Here is a 17,601-nt window from a genome sequence, read left to right as displayed (position 1 = left end):
TTCCATTTGGGTTCCAGTGGTCACTTAACTTGACCCAAAGATTTAAGTGGAGTAGTGGAAAAAATAAATGTTGGACTGTGTTATTTGTGGGGGGAAAGGGCTCATATAAAAAGGGTAGTAGGAGCACTTCACTGCATCCAAGCTCAGACAGAGCCAAGAAATGTATTTGATCCCACCAAATCTTGACAAGAAAAGCATCTGTGTTTTTCTTCAAATATAATGGTACATACTGTTTGCCAAGGCTACCTCGGTGAACGCTAGGCGTCACCTACTAGTTGGCATGTTGTTGTTGTCATTGAATAGAACAACACGTGTTGAGCCAAAAGCAGACACTGCCAGGCGTTGTTGAGGTGTTGAAACTGAAATAACTGATCTAAGCTTGGTCTCACTGTCAGCTGGTTTTGATAAAGAAAGGGTCACGTAAATATGTTTGTCATGCATTTAGAATTCACAGGGTGTGTTAGGAAGCAATACTACAGGCTGCAAGGGAAGGATCTATGGCATTAATCAAGTTCATTATCAAGTGATTCCACTTCACACCACCAAGGCTGAGCCCCCAAGAGGAAGAGTGGGGATTCTCATTGACAAACCCCTTCTGTCATTCACACTCATTCAGTGCTGCTACCCCTGTTGACTTGGACATACTGTATTGATATGGTTCAGCTGGATGGTAAACATTGAGAGGCACATGCACGCGCACACGCGCACACACACACATCAGATCATCAATTACACATACAAAAAAGTATGGTAAGGGACTGATTGAAATTTACATAATGGTTGCCTGGAGGAAAATGGGAGAGGGTCATGCTTTTTCAATTTCAGTCAAGGGGATTTTAAAAATCTAGGCCAGAGCAGGGTCATGTCATTTGTAATTGATGAAAGTTCAATATTTCTTAGTGTTTTAGAGTTAGTTGCTTATTAGGCTATATATTGATGTGTGCCCAATGCCGCCACTCATGTCTGATCTTCCGCTGGGCACACAATATCAAGTGTGCCTATAGGCTATTTAGTGTGGTCTCAATCAAAAGATCCATATCCTATAGGCTATAGGCTACGAAGTACATGCTTGGAGAAGCACAGAGCAAAGTTATATTTCTAACATAGCTGCTGGGATGGTTTAAATACAACTGGGCTGCATTACACACTGCACTGGATATTCCAGTCCTAAGCCTCTGCCTGCTCTGCTCTTGATGATCAAAAACTTTGTGTGTTGCCTAACCAATGGCTGTGCTGTGTAGGCCTAAGATGGCAGTTCAGGAGAAGAGTCAAAGACTGTTTCCAAAAATAATTATTGATAGAAATGCACCATCTTGCACTCAGACTTGCCTATAGCCTATGTTCTGTTCAGTTTGAGAAGGAGAGCTCGAAGATGAGAAGGAGAACCGAAGGACAACAGAGTTATTGACCTCACAATAAGCCTGATTCGAGTAACTTACATTGTGGTGCTGAAACTTGAAGCAGCACAATCAATCAGAAATTAACAGGTCATGGTGCTGAAAGTAGGCAAAGTAGGCACTGATTTGGCATTGGAGAAATATGATAAGATGAACACATAGGCCTCTCTCTCTGTCCATTCTAAAACTGTAATTTTGGTAATTTGTGTGGTATTAAAATAGTTATTAGGTAGAATTGCATGAAATGTTTATAAAAGGCTATTTTTTCCCGGACCTGCAAATATGGTGAAAGATTTAAACAATGCTTTTACTATAAAGAAAATCTTTCCACCCTACTCTTGTCTACAGTGGTCTGCAAACCCACAACCTTCTGGTCCACAGCCCTGTATGCTATCAAAATTACTGTATTGCCATGTAATGCTTACAGGATGAAGAACAGTTTCTAAAACTGCATATCGAAGGCTCTGGTCTGTCCAAGACATGAGGGTAAAGGGTAGACATGTTCTCTGCTATCCACTTTGTTTAAATTATTATTTTGGGTATAGGGGAAGATCACTTGTTTTTTTAAGCATTCAGGGAGGGTTTAGGCAAAATATATTTTGCTGAAGGGAGGGCCATCCATTTTCATTTCAGAGAGGTCTGATTTTCTCCATGTAACCGTTATTATAAATAAATGTTCACTCCCTAAGATTTAGGCGGCCAAGGCTGTGGGGAGGGGGATGTGTAGGGAGTAAGGTTTGTGTGTGTGGCTTATGACAAGGGGTGGTCAGAAGTTGGGAAAGAGGGTACATGCCATGCAAACAGCCCTATCCCACGGGAGCTCTAATCTGGTGAGGGGTGAGGAGGAGATGGAGAGAAATAGTGAGAGAGAGAGAGTGAGAGCAAGAAAAGGACATAACATCTGATGCCCGGTGCCCCATGGGTCCCCAGCCAGACATCCTATCCCCACACACCACTTATACAAGTGCATGCACACACACACTGGCATGCACACACACATGCATCCCACTCATAGATGCCCAGATACAGACATCAAGATGTCCCCTTTATTCCAGTCCACCTCTGTTTCCTCTGTTGTATTTTTCTCTATTGACATCAGAGGTGTGTGGAAATGAACTGCCTTAGCTTTGTATCACCAATGTTTTGTCTTGGAAATGAGAAAGAATCAACCTTTTTTTGGGACCCCCAACATTACTAGGGAAAGAAACAGTACTTTTCGACTGATGTCCCAAAAGTTGGATTTGTTTGGCGAGGCCTGTCTATTAGAAGTGTGGCCAAGGGATACGATCGCAGACAGATGTTTTGGAGCCTCACAGGGCTCGCGAGATGGGAACACTCACAGTGGACTCACAACAGCAACCAGGAACTAAAGTTTTTTGTAAAGCATTATTATTATTTATTTATTTATTTTTGTAAACAAAGACTGTATAATCACCAGGAATTGAGCTGAAAATCTGTTCAAATATATTCCGACAAAATAAGAAATGTGATAATGTCTCAAGATATGAAATGGTTGTTATTTTCAAATGCAATCTATTTTGGGGCTTAGATGTAGTCAACTTGCAGTGTACAAATTATAATAATTATGAGCTGCAAGGAAATTGAGAGGGATGATTGTCAAATATGACATGAAAATCTACAGTAGAGACATGGAACAAAGTGCACTGAGTCACTGTGGAGATGGAGTAATGTGTTTAGAATAACATATTTCCACAGGGGGAAGGATTTGCCCTTGGTTCTGTCATGGTGTTGGGAGATCACATCAAGATTTATGACTTACAATACAGAAGGCTAAAGTGAGATGTGAATTTAGAAATGTATTATCATTCTGCCATGCATCAAATATACCTTAGAGCTGATGGGTGGGGAAAAAATGCTTTTCTCAATCTCTTCACTGTTCTTTCCGGGGTTCAAGCATTTCAAACAGGGCCCCTATAATGACTTCTTCACAGCCCAGCACCTTTGCGGTGTGTATGAATTCAGTGTCTCAGCACATTACAAGGGACCTTTGCTCTCAACAGCAAAACCACTGCTCGTTGCCACAGCAGTGCCAACGGCCACGGGAGACTGAAATAGCCCACTGCATTCAACCTCGCTCTCGCATTCCTGAGACCCACCATGACATTCCGTCCCTCAGGCCCACTGGCGTGAAACCCACAGCATTGTGGCAGAGTTATGTCCCATGGCCGTACCATTAGAATTGAGACTTATTCAGACCTTTATGGGGGGCTGTGAGTAAACAAACACCCCATGTGTTTCCTCCACCCCCCTGTTCCTCCTCCTTGCCCACTACTGTATATTTGGGCCATTTAAGGTAGGCCCCAAAGCAGTGGCATAGGGGCGTGAAGATGGCAACAGGGTGTAAGGTTGGCTGGCAAGTGTTGATTCGGGGACTGGAAATTCACTAGGGCACTAGTTGAGGCTTAGCCTAGCAGCTGGTATGCTGGGCTAGAGAGGGCGCTCATGGGACTTGGCTGAAAGAGTGTCCTCTTGGTGGAAATACAGTACATCCTCTTCAGGATGATGTTCATCCTTATCAGTTGTGCCCTTTCGACAGGCTCTCATCAGTCAAGAACATAATGTTTTATGGAAACGTACACCTGATTACATAAATGCTGATGATACTGTTATTTACTGTTGTGCCTCATCTCTTACAAAAGATTTCCAGCACATGCAAACTGCTTTTTATACTGTTCAACATACCTTGTGTCAATTGAAGCTTATCCTCAATACTGACAAAACTAAACTAATGGTGTTTTCTAAAGCAAGAAATAGACCTCTGAACCTTTCACCTATTACTACCTGTCAGGGCAAGGAGATTGAGGCTGTAACCTCATATAAATATCTTGAAATTTTAAATGATGACGGCCTCTCTTTTAAATTGCATATTCAACAACTTACAAAAAAAATGTGATTTTATTTTAGGAATAAGGCCTGTTTTTCTTTTGAAGCCAGAAGGAGGCTAGTGTCAGCTACATTTATGCCTTTACTAGACTATGGGGATATTTTATATATGAATGCTTCCGCTCAGTGTTTGAGATCAATTGACACTCTTTACCATGGCACTTTGAGTTTTATTTTAAACTGCAAAACCCTTACGCACCACTGCACTTTGTATACCAGGGTTGGCTGGCCTTCTCTAATCACTCGTAGACTCAGTCACTGGTATACTTTTATTTACAAAGCCTTTTTATTTGTGCATTTTTATTGTTCAGAAATGTGGTGGGTACTCTCTTCGTTCGCTGGACTTTATCCTGCTAACTGTTCCAAATGTCCCAACTGAATTTGGTAAAAGGGCTTTTAGGTACTCTGCGCCATCGTCTTGGAACGCCTTACAAAATACTTTTAAACTGGAAGAACTTGTCCCGATTGGTGTTTTTAAATCACTGATGAAGGATTTTGAGGCTGATTCCCTGACCTGTCAATGTTTTTAATTTGCTGTTTTATACTCTTGTGAATTCAATGGTTTTTACTAGATTACTTGTAGTTTTTCATGTTGTCTGTCTGTAATTTTTTTGTAATGACTTGGTGCTGCCTATCTTGGCTAGGGTGCTCTTGAAAAATAGATTTTAATCTCAATGAGCCCTTCCTGGTTAAATAAAGGTTAAATAAATAAAAATGTGTTGAGAAACAAAGCCACACACACAAAAAAAAGTGTTTTGTGGAAGACTGGACATTGTAGACATTTAAGTCCATATATTCACTAGGCCCATTTGCTGATGGTGTGAATATGTTTTGGTAACACTTTAAACTATGGTCTAGTAATATTATGAATAAAGCACATTGTATACATTATACATTTGTATTATACATGAAAACTATACAAATAGTTTTTTTTTTGTAACTAACTGCAAATAATAATATAATAAAATATGTAGCATATAGCAGACGGGTGGTCCCGGGAATTGATGTTACATCTGCTTCCAACTCACACCCTCAAACACATAGATCCCCTGAACGCAGCTCACTTTCCAACCCACTTTCCAGCTCACACTCTCAAACACATACATCCCCTGAACGCAGCTCACGTTCCAGATCCCAATCACCTGAATTTAAATCACCTGTTCACACACCTGTATGTCATTGTCACACAATATTTAGTTCAGTTCTTTGCACGACATCACTGTGAGGTATTGTTTGTTTTGTGACACACGTCTGTCAGAGTTCAGTTTTTCCTGTGATTTACTCCTCCCGTGTATGATAGTTTTTGCCTGCCTCACTAACGACACCTTTTTGCCTATTCCCTGCCTGTACCTTAGCCTATCGTATTTCCTGTTATCTACCCATTGCTTGATCTCCCGGACTACGTTACTAGCCTTTCCCCTGCCTGTACTGTTTCCCTTTTGGACCCCCACCTTCTGCCTGCCCCTGGTCCCAGCTACCTGCCTCCTCCTGTGTATGACCTTCTGCCTGCCGCTGGACCCAGCTACCTGCCTCCTCCTGTGGTCCTCTGTAATAAACACCTGCTGCGCCCTGAAACTAGCTCTCTGTCTCCCCTCGTGTTCATTACAATTGAACCCACTATCCTTGTGTTGCAAGTGCCATGCTCTACCAACTGAGCTAAAAATGCAAAATGCTGGGATAAAACAAAACATTTGCAGGAGCAAAATCTGATTTTCAACATAACCTTTTGCTGTTTTCCTTTTCGATTTGGCAGTATTCTGAAGAACGATATGAAGCTCGTTGGAATTTGGACAAATCAATATATATACACTGAGTGTACAAATCATTGACACCTTTCTAATATTGACTTGCACACAGAACAGAACAGCCTCAATTCATCAGGGCATGGACTCTGCAAGGTGTCCAAAGCATCCTACAGGGATGCAGGCCCATGTTGACTCCAATGCTTCCCAAAGTTGTTTCAAGTTGGCTGGATGCTCTTTGGGTAGTGGACCATTCTTGATACACACAGGAAACTGTTGAGCATGAAAAACCCAGCAGAGTTGCAGTTCTTGACACAAACAGGTGCCCCTGCCATCTGTTACCATACCCCGTTCAAAGGCACTTAAATATTTTGTCTTGCCCATTCACCCTCTGAATGGCACACATACACTATCCATGTCACAAGGCTTACAAATCCTTATTTAACCTGATTAAAGTGGGTGTAAAAAGTGACATCAAATATGGATAATAACTTTTACCTGGTTAATCTACTCCATGGAAAGAACAGGTGTCCTTCATGTTTTGTACACTCAGTGTAAGTGATAATGTACAGCTGTTGTTACATTTTAAGAGTAAATGTATTTTCCCAGTGCCATGTATCTTTTGGAAGTGAAAGCATGGGTACTACAAGTGCAGTACAGACCAGCCTTGTCTTGTAAGCAGGAATTGCTGCTGAAGTCTTTCCGAAGGTCAGAGTCAGACTGTGATTGCTGAGTGGTTGTATCATCACGTCGTCTGGGGCTTTTTTGTCAGGTGTGGCTTTGGCTTGGCAGGATGTTACATCATAGGGTGAGTCATGCCTGTCTGTTTCTAGCCGTCTGGCCTATCAAGTATGCAGTGAATTTCCTTTGGAACCCCCTGTTCCTCAAGCATCTCAAACACCAGCTGGGAGTGTCGTCTTGTGTCACTGTCAGCATCTATTCTCAGTGACTGTCTGTTTCCATTGAACACTGATTGACCTGAACTGTTCTGTAGATACAACCAGAGCTCTTAGCACTGCAAAAGGCCTGCCACTCAATGCACTGAAGTGCTTGTACTTCACATGTGTTATCCATTCCCCTTCTGGTACAGCAAGAAAGTGGTTGGGGGGATGATACCTAAAATATCTAAATAGAACGTACATAAAGTGCAAAGATGATTTAACACTATTTTGAAAGATTGTATGAGTGAGTATGTGTGCTTATGTGTGAGAGAGAGTATGCAAGAATAGAGAGTGAATGAGAGGGGCTCTGTAGGGATTCAACTAATTATCTCATTTGCAGGTTATTCCGGGGACTCGATCTAGCATTTGCTGTGCAATTGGGTGTCCTGAAATCGATTCCCAATGCACCGCTGACTGCAGCCTGTGGGACTGGGGAATCTAGGGTTATCTGGATGTCACTTCTGCACAAGGGTATGGTCTTACATAACTGCTAAGCCAAGTTTCCCCCTGAGTACACACTCTAGCAAAGATGAAAAAAATAGGAATTGTGCCATTCTAAAAACATCTGCTTCCCACTCCTCACCCTTTATAGACGTCCATTTGTTGCTGCAATTAACTAAGCCGCCAATAACACCCACTGAGTACCTTCGGAAGTGGTTTGAAGGAGATGTGGCTGAGAGTTTATTTGAGAGGTGATTCCCGGTGCCTGATTCACAGTGGCCCCTGCTTCCTCTCCAAACAGGGTAAATCTATGGCATGCTGATCAGGCTAGCTAATCATGAGTTAGCAAGCCACCAGACAGGCTGAAACTAAAATGATCTATAGTCATTCAGACACAAGTCGCCTGCGTTATTTTTGGCAACCCACAGGAAGTTTGTCAGCAGTCGGATGACTGAAATTGGTAAGACAAAAAGGGGGTTAAAGGATCCTTTCTGTCCGGATGATCCCCATAAACAATGACACTCTTTGATATATCCTCCCTCTCTTCTCTCCTTCATTTCCTAGGCCAGTTGTTTACTAGGGGTGAGTTGGATGCAGTGTGAGAGAGAAAGCATGTAAATTAGAGGGAAGAACGGAGGAAAGCAACTGCCAATGAGGCAGTGGGTGTGAGAGACACAAAGGTCTCATTGTTACATTTGCTACAAACATTGCCAACTGGGCCTGTATGGGCAGGATGGACAGAGGGTTATGAAATCTGTCGATATATACGCCTTCCTGCACCAAACGTCACTTTCAGCAAGAAAAAAGGAATCATTGTTGTTAGGATTTGGATTGATATACTCAAACCAGAGGTTTGTTTTGGGGTCAATACAGCAATAGGTCGGAGGTCAAGAAGATATACATGTCTTTGAAGCCAGTGTGATTGAATATCTGTCATCTGAAAGCTATTCCTATAATTGAAAAAGAGAAGAGAGTAATTTGAATTGCCCGAACTACCCAATGTGAATTTCAGGTTCCCATCCAACATTATTGTTTACTCAGCTAAACATATACAATATACAGTAGGTGTTCATCTCATCTCTCCAGGTCTAGGTCTACAATTGTGTTACAATATTTGGGTTCTCTATTATGTAATATCTGCTCTATTCCTTTTGAACACGTTTGACCTTCACCAAGTTCTGTACAATCACCAATCACCATTTCTGTCTGGGAGGTCCTTTAAATTCAAAGCCCACTGTCTGTATTGTAGATCTATGATTGCATTTGAATGAAGTACTGTACACCCTCCATCAGTGCTTAGTTATAACGTTTTGTCAATACATTGAATTTAAATCATTAAAACTGATGGAATTTGTTATTATCTGAAATATGTCAACATGTACTGCAATATAATTAAAGGATTTATTTAAGGGATGTTGCTAACCTTAATGATCTTGTAGGAACATATAGGGTGACCACATTTAAAATACCCAAATGCGGTACAACAGGATGCCACATACACACACACACACACACAAAAATAAATCTCCCTCCCATGCATGGTGTATTGCAAATGTTTAAGGCGCCGGAGGTCAATACAAATGTAAATGACGTCATAATTTCTCAACATTTCTACAGACAGAATGTCATTATAGGAATATCATTATAGGATATGCATAAAATACATCCTCCAACTGTAACGTCTGCCTATGCCCACCCACATACTTGGAGCTAGGAACACAAGCATTTCGCTACATCCGCCATAACATCTGCTAAATATGTATGTGACCAATCAAATTTGATTTGATATTGACTCAATATTTTTATGTTATTTTTAATACCCTCAAGCACCAAGATAGACATACCTCAATACAAAATAGGCCTATGCATCATCACTGTCAATGGTGAATGATAATTCTTCACATTTTCCCTGTAAAATGTCCCAACTGCATGTGCCTGACATTCATTTGATCTCAAACAGTGTCATGTTAATATGCATATAGATCTTCTTGAGTTACTGTTTTGTGAGCAAAGTAGAGCAGATATTGTTAACAAACTAGGCTATATAGCCTTCCTGTTTTTGTTTCAATCCAAGCACATTCTGCCAAGTGATGCACGTTGTTGAGTTTTGGCCGTATGACACATCATAAAATCTATTAAGAAATGAGGTGGTGTTTTTGGAGTAACAGTAAGGTTATATGCTTTTATATTTGGTTCTGTTATGTAGAATACTAATTCATCATTATGTGCTATTCCAAGACCTTGATTCAGTCTTGATCTAACTCTACTAAAAGAGCAAAAGTGTGAGAAGTGGGGGCTCAGGCGGATAGGTGGGGGCTCTCAGAGTGAGTTTTTGCGCTACAGAGTAAAGCCGCCATTGTTCCTCCCGCTGTTATTGAAAAACCTAAACACTCGGCTGATATATTATCGAATATATATTTTAAAAACTACCTGAGGAATGATTATAAAAAACGTTTGACATGTTTCTGTGGACAGTATGAAGAGTATTGGGAATTTCCGTCTGCGTTGTCGTGACTGCTCTTTCCTGTGGATTTCTGAACATAACGCGACAAACAAACGGAGGTATTTTGGGTATAAAATGATCTTTATGGAACAAAAGGAACATTTGTTGTGTACCTGGGGGTCTCGCGAGTGAAAACATCCGAAGATCATCAAAGGTAAACGGTTAATTTGATTGCTTTTGTGATTTTCGTGACCAAGCTTCCTGATGCTAAGTGTACATAATGCTATGCTAGGCTATCGATAAACTTACACAAATGCTTGGATTGCTTTCGTGGTAAAGCATCATTTGAAAATCTGAGACGACAGGTGGATTAACAAAAGGCTAAGCTGTGTTTTGCAATATTGCACTTGTGATTTCATGAATATGAATATTTTTTAGAAATATTGTTTGCCTGTTGCGCTATGCTATTCAGCGGTTGCTGACGAAAATGATCCCGCGACAGGGATGGGTAGCGTCAAGAAGTTAAATGGTTCCAGTCTGCCGGAAATCATTCATCCATGTATATGGGTAATAATCTAGCTACATTTTCAGATATTGTGATTGCGCCAGAGGGGAAGGCTGCCATCTTATCAACTCTTAACCAACCATGATATTTTGTTTGTATTTCGTATTGTTCGTAACTTGTTTTGTACACAATGGTGCTGTTACCGTCTCTTATGACCGAAAAGAGTTTCTGGACATCCGAACTGTGATTGCTCACCTCAAACTGGATGAAGAGTTCATCTTCAATGAGTTGGACGGGAGATATATAATACAGACACCTGACCAGGCCCAGATTGCCATTATTCGCTGGAGAAGGAAATGCAGATTTCGCAGAAAAATATCAGGGTGCCTTGTGAGTATTATGCGACGAGAGGCTACCCTGCCCATGCCTTCCGTCCTGCTAGCTAAAGTTCAATCGCTGGAAAATAAATGGGACGAACTGAAAGCACGTTTATCCTACCAAAACACTGTAATATCTTATTTTTCACCAAGTCGTGGCTGAACAATGACATTAAGAACATAAAGCTGGCGGGTTATACACTCTATCGGCAGGACAGAACAGCAGCCTCTGGTAAGACACGATGCAGGGGCCTATGCATATTTACAAACAACATCTGGTGCATGATATCTAAGGAAGTCTCAAGGTTTTCCTCACCTGAGGTAGAGTATCTCATGATAAGCTGTAGAGCACACTATCTAACTAGAGAGGTTACATCTGTATTTTTCATAGCTGTCTACATACCACCACAGACCGATGCTGGGACTAAAACCGCACTCAATGAGCTGTATACCGCCATAATCAAACAGGAAAACTCTAATCCAGAGGCGGCGCTCCTAGTGGCCGGGGACTTTAATGCAGGGAAACTTAAATCAGTTTTACCTCATTTCTATCAGCATGTTAAATGTGCAACCAGAGGGAAAAATTCTAGACCACCTTTACTCCACACACAGAGACTCATACAAAGCTCTCCCTTACCCTCCATTTGGCAAATCTGACCATAATTCTATCCTCCTGATTCTTGCTTACAAGCAAAAACGAAATTGCATGCCCAGGGTGGAGGTCCGAACAAAGGATCCGCTTCGGGAAAGACGTATTCATGGTCGTATTGATGGTAAGTTGACATCACTTTTATATCCAATAGTTCTTCCCGGTTGTATGTAATAACACTTGAGATTTTCTGGGCTAACAATGTAAGAAATTGTATTCTCTAAGGACCTGAAGCGAGGTGACCATCTCTGTCGGCGCCATCACCTCAGGAGGCTGAAGAAATTTGGCTTGTCATCTAAAACACTCACAAACTTTTACAGATGCACCATCGAGAGCATCCTGTTTGGCTGTATCACCGCCTGGTAAGGCAATTGCACAGCCCTCTACTGCAAGGCTCTCCAGAGGGTAGTGCGGTCAAAACAATTTATCCCCGGGGGCAAACTACCTGCTCTCCAGGACACCTACAGCACCCGATGTCACAGGAAGGCCAAAAAGATCATCAAGGACAACAACCACCAGAGCCACTGCCTGTTCACCCCGCTATCATCCAGAAGGTGAGGTCAGTACAGCTGCATCAAAGCTGGGACCGAGAGACTGAAAAACAGCTTCTATCTCAAGGCCATCAGACTGTTAAACAGCCATCACTAACATAGAGAGGCTGATGCCAACATACAGACTCAAATCTCTGGCCACTTAAATACATTTACTTAATAAAGGTATCACTGGTCACTTTAAAAATAATTTAAGAATGTTTACACATCCTACATTACTCATCTCATATGTATACACTTTTCTATACGATCTACTGCATCTTGCCTATGCCACATGCCATCACTCATCCATATATTTATATGTACAGTTGAAGTCGGACGTTTTCATACACTTAGGTTAGTGTCATTAAAACTATTTTTTTCAACCACTCCACAAATTTCTTGTAAACAAACTATTGTTCTGGCAAGTCGGTTAAGACATCAACTTTGTGGATGACACAAGTAATTTTTCCAAAAATTGTTTACAGCCAGATTATTTCACTTATAAATCATTGTATCACAATTCCAGTGAGTCAGAAGTTTACATACACTAAGTTGACTGTGCCTTTAAACAGCTTGGAACATTCCAGGAAATTATGTCATGGCTTTAGAAGCTTCTGATAGGCTAATTGAGATCATTTGAGTCAATAGGAGGTGTAGCTGTGGATGTATTTCAAGGCCTACCTTCAAACTCAGTGCCTCTTTGCTTGAGATCATGGGAAAATCAAATGAAATCAGCCAAGACCTCAGAAAAAAAAGTATAGACCTCCACAAGTCTGGTTCATCCTTGGGAGCAATTTCCAAACGCCTGAAGGTACCACGTTCATCTGTACAAACAATAGTACACAAGTATAAACATCATGGGATCACGCAGCCTTCATACTGCTCAGGAAGGAGACGCGTTCTGTCTCCTATAGATGAATGTGCAAATCAATCCCAGAACAACAGCAAAGGACCTTGTGAAGACACTGGAGGAAACAGGTACAAAAGTATCTATATCCACAGTAAAACGAGTCCTATATCGACATAACCTGAAAGGCCACTCAGCAAGGAAGAAGCCACAGCTCCAAAACTGCCATATAAAAGCCAGACTACAGTTTGAAGCTGCACATGGAAATCAAGATTTTACTTTTTGGAGAAATGTCCTCTGGTCTGATGAAACAAAAATAGAACTGTTTGGCCATAATGACCATCGCTATGTTTGGAGGAACAAGGGGGAGGCTTGCAAGCCGAAGAACATCAACCCAACCGTGAAGCACATGGGTGTCAGCATCATGTTGTGGGGGTGCTTCGCTGCATTAGGGACTGGTGCACTTCACAAAATAGATGGCATCATGAGGAATGGAATATTTTGTAGATATATTGAAGCAACATCTCAAGACATCAGTCAGGAAGTTAAAGCTTGGTCGCAAATGGGTCTTCCAAATTGACAATGACCTTAAGCATTCTTCCAAAGTTGTGGCAAAATGGCTTAAGGACAACAAAGTCAAGGTATTGGAGTGGCCATATCAAAGCCCTGACTTCAATCCTATAGAAAATGTGTGGGCAGAACTGAAAAAGTGTGTGCAAGCAAGATGGCCTACAAACCGGACTCAGTTACACCAGCTCTGTCAGGAGGAATGGGCAAAAATTCACCCAACCTATTGTGGGAGGCTACCTGAAACGTTTGACCCAAGTTAAACCATTTCTAGGCAATGCTGTCAAATACTAATTGAGTGTATGTAAACTTCTGACCCACTGGGAATGTGATGAAAGAAATAAAAGCTGAAAAAAATCATTCTCTCTACTATTATTCTGACATTTCACATTCTTAAAATGAGGTGGTGATCATAACTGACCCACGACAGGGACTTTTTACTAGGATTAAATGTTGGGAATTGTGAAAAACTCAGTTTAAATGTAGTTGGCTAAGGTGTATGTAAACTTCTGACTCCAACTATATGCATTGTTTGCGACCGATCAGTCCCCCATCGACCGATCAGCCCCCATCGACCGATCAGCCCCCATCGACCGATCAGCCCCCATCGACCGATCAGTCCCCCATCGACCGATCAGCCCCCATCGACCGATCAGTCCCCCATCGACCGATCAGTCCCCCATCGATCGATCAGTCCCCCATCGACCGATCAGCCCCCCATCGACCGATCAGCCCCCATCGACCGATCAGTCCCCCATCGACCGATCAGCCCCCATCGACCGATCAGCCCCCATCGACCGATCAGTCCCCCATCGACCGATCAGCCCCCATCGACCGATCACTCCCCATCGACCGATCAGCCCCCATCGACCGATCAGCCCCCATCGACCGATCAGCCCCCATCGGCCGATCAGTCCCCCATCGACCGATCAGCCCCCATCGACCGATCAGTCCCCATCGACCGATCAGCCCCCATCGACCGATCAGCCCCCATCGACCGATCAGCCCCCATCAACCGATCAGTCCCCCATCGACCGATCAGCCCCCCATCGACCGATCAGCCACCCATCTAGCTAGCTAGATATCTAAACAAAAGACTACATGTCTAAAGAAAACACTTTGCCAGATGATTGCATGACCCATCAAGTTAGAGTGTCTGGGGGTTGGTTATAGCATTTCCTTCACATGACCCACCAATTTAGACAACTGTGTGTCAGATAAGTGTCATCTATTAATTTTTTTAAATGTATTAATTATTTTTATCTGGACACAATCTGTTTTTTATATGGCTACTATGCAAGTATCCATTTCACTGTACTGTTTTACACATTCTGTATCCTGTGCATGTGACAATTCAACTGTTAATTTGATTTGATATGGTGTGTGTTTACCAGAGACAGTCATGTGAAGAACAACATGACCTGCACCAAAGTCAGAGTTAGGATATAGGCCATGGACTAAATAAAGTGTGTTTTTACATGCAGTCTTTCTAGGTTACTACTTTCAGCACTTTTAGTCTTGAAATATTTTGTTGTTTAAGCCCGAATTGAGGCGGTCGGTCAAAAATGTCCTCCAGAATGGATTTGAGAAATACTGTATGATTGGTTGAGGATAGGCCTATGGCATTGGCCTACGTCTCGTCTTGCGCAGAATATCAGATCTCAACAACGATTGGAGACATATTTAACATCACCAATAGGCTAGACTACCACATCCTTATGATAACTTTATATATTTTCATAAGGGTAAAGTGGCTGCAAGAGACAGGTTGGGAGATCTGACTGAAATATGGTAAAAATCGACTTTCTTCTAAATTAGTGGTGTTTGAATTCATTGATAAATGCGGGACATGATTGTTTGGTTGCGTGACGTGAGACAAAGCGCCAAAATGCAGCACTGTCTGGGACAGTCTGGGACATGTGGTCACCCTAGGAACATTCAATATTACACTAACAGTATAACATATCTCTGAGACACAGAAGTTACGACTTTGTAATGGATGTGTCTGCGTCACGTCAGGCGTTCTGTAAGCATGCCGGAGACTAGAGAAAATAACATTTTGGTTCAGCAAATAACATTTCGAAATGCTTCGGCTTGGTCGCATTCCTCTCTTTAGCACAAAGACACAACAAAGGCCAATGTGATCGTCCAATATCCTCTCTAGCACCCTAGTAACAGTACAGGGCACATTACATTAACCGCAGGAGCGTCATATGTGTATAATATCCAGGAATGGAAAGTGTTTCCCCGAAGTGAGTAGAAGGTAAGTTCCCTTCTGGCTCACAGTTCGTCACAGCACTGTTTTCAATTGACCTAAAGGCATACTATAACACAAAAGCATACTGTGTGTCTTATTTAATCAAATAATTTTCCATATTAAATCTCAGCCTATCTTTCAGTGCAGTCCTAATATGATTTCCAGTAAAAGAAACAATGTCTCCTTAAATATGTTTTTTTATAGATCCTATCCATAACCCTATAAAACTCCACAGATAATCCCAATGAAGCAGAATTTGGGAAGTGGGACTAATCCCAGTTACAGTTACCCACCAGGGTGCATCCATGCTAGCCTGCCATGGAGAGCCCAGTCACAGACACACACTGACAATAGGCTACTGAAAGACTGACAGACACGTCACATATGTGTCGCCGCCTCAATTCGGGCTTATGTAGAAACATTTTAAACAGTGTTTTTTACATTGAATAAAAGTAGAGACTCAGAGATAGAAAATTGTATACCATACACTGCAGTTGAAGAACAATGGGAAAGTAATTCTCTTTCGAAAGTAGATAAACCTGTTAACCTCCCTTTGGGGAAAATGAACCTTGAATATTTTGGTTCACCTACTGGAGAGCTCTTCTTTGTCTACACCCATTCAGCATCGTTCACACCCTCTAAAGCCTTAGCCCCACCCATCACCTTAAGGATTTGCATGTGGCATTTACTAAACAGAGTGATTAGTGTAGTAAACAACAAAACATTTCAAGACTAAAAGCGGTGAAAGTAGCAGCCTACAATAAGGAAAACTGCAGGTAAAAATACACTTCTCTAGTAGTTGGCCTATGTCATTATCTGATGTTGTTCTTCACATTACCGTCTCTGGTAAATACACACTATATCAAATCAAATAAAATGTTTATTTGTCACATGCACATGATAAAGAAGGTGCAAACAGTACAGTAAAATGGTTCATTGCAAAGTAGCAATATCAAAAACAGAAAGTATCCAGATAAAAAATATTTTCTAAATATTAGAGGACGCTTCCCTGACACACTTGTCTAAAATGATGGGTCATGTGAAGGAAGTGCTATAACCAACCCACAGCCACATCTAGCTAAGTCTATGGGTCACTATTGTCTAGAGATGTACACATGTTCATGAAATACAAATGTTGACCTGTCCCTCTCCTTGAAAGCGGCAGCTCTAGCCTTTAGCTCAGTGCGGATGTTGCCTGTAATCCCTGGCTTCTGGTTAGGGTATGTATGCACGTGTAGCCGATGTGAAATGGCTAGCTAGTTAGCGGTGGTGCGCACTAGTGGTGTTTCAATCGGTGACGTCACTTGCTCTGAGACCTTGAAGTAGTGGTTCCCCTTGCTCTGCAAGGGCCATGGCTTTTGTGGAGTGATGGGTAACGATGCTTCGAGGGTGACTGTTGACGTATGCAGAGCGTCCCTGGTTCGCGCTCACGTCAGGGCGAGGGGACGGACGTAAAGTCTATACTGTTACACATGGTCACTGTGGGGACGACGTCATCAATGCACTTATTGATGAAGCCAATGACTGATGTGGTGTACTCCTCAATGCCATTGGAGGAATCCCAGAACATATTCCAGTCTGTGATAGCAAAACAGTCCTGTAGCTTAGCATCTGCTTCATCTGACCACTTTTTATAGATCGAGTCACTGGTGCTTCTTGCTTTAATTTTAGCTTGTAAGCAGGAATCAGGAGGATGGAATTATTGTCAGATTTGCCAAATGGAGGGCGAGGGAGAGCTTTGTATGCGTTTCTGTGTGTGGAGTAAAGGTGGTGTAGAGTTTTTGTCCCCTCTGGTTGCACATTTAACATGCTGATAGAAATTTGGTAAGACGAATTTAAGGTTCCCTGCATTAAAGTCCCCAGCCAATAGGAGCGCCGCCTCTGGGTGAGCGTTTTCCTGTTTCCTTATAGTGGAATACAGCTCATTAGTGCCAGCATCAATCTGTGGTATTATGTAGACAGCTATGAAAAATACAGATGAAAGTGTGGTCTACAGCT

Source organism: Oncorhynchus tshawytscha, linkage group LG20 (assembly GCF_018296145.1).
Source record: "Oncorhynchus tshawytscha isolate Ot180627B linkage group LG20, Otsh_v2.0, whole genome shotgun sequence".
NCBI classification, from domain to species: Eukaryota; Metazoa; Chordata; class Actinopteri; order Salmoniformes; family Salmonidae; genus Oncorhynchus; species Oncorhynchus tshawytscha.
The sequence above is the reverse complement of the archived record's forward strand: the minus strand, read 5'-3'. Positions refer to the sequence as shown.